This window comes from Styela clava, chromosome 15 (assembly GCF_964204865.1).
Source record: "Styela clava chromosome 15, kaStyClav1.hap1.2, whole genome shotgun sequence".
NCBI classification, from domain to species: Eukaryota; Metazoa; Chordata; class Ascidiacea; order Stolidobranchia; family Styelidae; genus Styela; species Styela clava.
The window spans coordinates 3,445,001-3,447,500 of NC_135264.1; the positions used below are offsets into that span (position 1 = coordinate 3,445,001).

Here is a 2,500-nt window from a genome sequence, read left to right on the forward strand (position 1 = left end):
TCGGAGCGCACACTTTTCTCGGTGGCTGGCGGGCGAGAGAGTGCTGCGTCGCCGGCATCGGCGTCGAAAGAAGCCGAGCCGAAAAAAGTTAAAGTACAAACGTGCAAGCATACTAACCTAACCCTAGGTAAGGCATGTCAGAGCGAAAGACAGTAAACTCGAATGAGCCAAGAAAGAGCGGTGGGGGCCGGTCGGAGCGCACCCTTTTCTCTGTGGCTGGCGGGCGAGAGAGTGCTGCGTCGCCGGCATCGGCGTCGAAAGAAGCCGAGCCGAAAAAAGTTAAAGTACAAACGTGCAAGCATACTAACCTAACCCTAGGTAAGGCATGTCAGAGCGAAAGACAGTAATTTCGAATGAGCCAAGAAAGAGCGGTGCGGGGCCGGTCGGAGCGCACCCTTTTCTCGGTGGCTGGCGGGCGAGAGAGTGCTGCGTCGCCGGCATCGGCGTCGAAAGAAGCCGAGCCAAAAAAAGTTAAAGTACAAACGCGATGCTAATGAGCGAGCCGTTGTCTCGACTAATATGTAGGGGGCGTTCGATCGAGCGTCTGGCTTGAGCGCTTGTCGGCCTAGCAGAACGGTCGCATTGTTATGCCCGGGTTTTAGGCACCGCTGCAGGCGGCCGGCAGAGCTCTTGTTTGTGCGAAACTGAATGGATCGAGCCCGAGAGAGGGCGAGCAAAGAAAAAACGCAAATCGCTCCGCCTGGCACTGCCGGCGAGAGCGTGGACGTCGCGGCCAGCGACTGTCGAAGCTGAGTACGGCCGCAGGCGATCGCCTCGGTCTTAAACGAATGCGACGAGCACGCGCCGGGCGGCCCAGCAAGGGCCGAGCGCAGCTGTCGCAGCTATCTGGTTGATCCTGCCAGTAGTGATATGCTTGTCTCAAAGATTAAGCCATGCAGGTGCAAGTACGAGTTCTCGTAAAGCGAAACTGCGAATGGCTCATTAAATCAGTCTTGGTTTATTTGGTCTCGTAAGCGAAGTGGATAACTGTGGTAATTCTAGAGCTAATACATGCATTAAGCGCCGACTTCGGGAGGCGCGCTTTTATCAGATCAAAACCGACCGGGTTCGTCCTGTGACGTTTGATGACTCTGGATAACCACGCGGATCGTACGGTCTCTGCACCGACGACGTATCATTCAAGTGTCTGCCCTATCAACTGTCGAAGGTACGCTACGTGCCTACCTTTGTGATAACGGGTAACGGGGAATCAGGGTTCGATTCCGGAGAGGGAGCCTGAGAAACGGCTACCACATCCAAGAAAGGCAGCAGGCGCGCAAATTACCCATTCCCGACACGGGGAGGTAGTGACGAAAAATAACAATACAGGACTCTAACGAGGCCCTGTAATTGGAATGAGTACATCCTAAAACTCTTAACGAGTATCCATTGGAGGGCAAGTCTGGTGCCAGCAGCCGCGGTAATTCCAGCTCCAACAGTGTATGCTAAAGTTGTTGCGGTTGATAAGCTCGTAGTTGGATTTTGGGCGAGCGCCGCCGGTCCGTCGCAAGGCGTGTCACTGGTTGCGTTCGCCTCACCTTCGGTTCTCCGTCGGTGCTCTTGACTGAGTGTCGGCGGTGGCCGATAAGTTTACTTTGAAAAAATTAGAGTGTTCAAAGCAGGCTGTTCGCCTGCATAGTGTTGCATGGAATAATGGAATAGGACCTCGGTTCTATTTTGTTGGTTTTCGGAGCACGAGGTAATGATTAAGAGGGACAGACGGGGGCGTCCGTACTCTGCCGTTAGAGGTGAAATTCTTGGATCGGCGGAAGACGAACTACTGCGAAAGCATTCGCCAAGAATGTTTTCTTTAATCAAGAGCGAAAGTCAGAGGTTTGAAGACGATCAGATACCGTCCTAGTTCTGACTATAAACGATGCCAACTAGCGATCGGGAGGCGTTACCATGACGACCTTTCCGGCAGCTTCCGGGAAACCAAAGTCTTTGGGTTCCGGGGGAAGTATGGTTGCAAAGCTGAAACTTGAAGGAATTGACGGAAGGGCACCACCAGGAGTGGAGCCTGCGGCTTAATTTGACTCAACACGGGGAAACTCACCCGGCCCGGACACAGGTAGGATTGACAGATTGAGAGCTCTTTCTTGATTCTGTGGGTGGTGGTGCATGGCCGTTCTTAGTTGGTGGAGCGATTTGTCTGGTTAATTCCCATAACGAACGAGACTCTGGCATGCTAAATAGTTACGCGACCTTCTCGGTCGGCGTCTAACTTCTTAGAGGGACTAGTGGCGTTTAGCCACACGAGATTGAGCAATAACAGGTCTGTGATGCCCTTAGATGTCCGGGGCCGCACGCGCGCTACACTGAGTGAAGCAGCGAGTGTCTAACCTAGGCCGAAAGGTCCGGGTAACCCGTTGAACCTCATTCGTGATTGGGATAGGGACTTGCAATTGTTTCCCTTGAACGAGGAATTCCCAGTAAGCGCAAGTCATCAACTTGCGTTGATTACGTCCCTGCCCTTTGTACACACCGCCCGTCGCTACTA

General features: G+C 53.3%; 1 non-coding gene across 1 annotated transcript in view; it reads left to right on the forward strand.

Annotated features, from left to right (window-relative positions):
* Window positions 1–843: 843 nt before the first annotated feature.
* Window positions 844–2,500, forward strand: part of LOC144413388 (small subunit ribosomal RNA) — a 1,810-nt gene continuing 153 nt past the window's right edge. The window contains exon 1 of the ribosomal RNA XR_013469422.1: window positions 844–2,500. This exon is cut by the window's right edge and continues 153 nt beyond it. This is a non-coding gene — a ribosomal RNA (small subunit ribosomal RNA).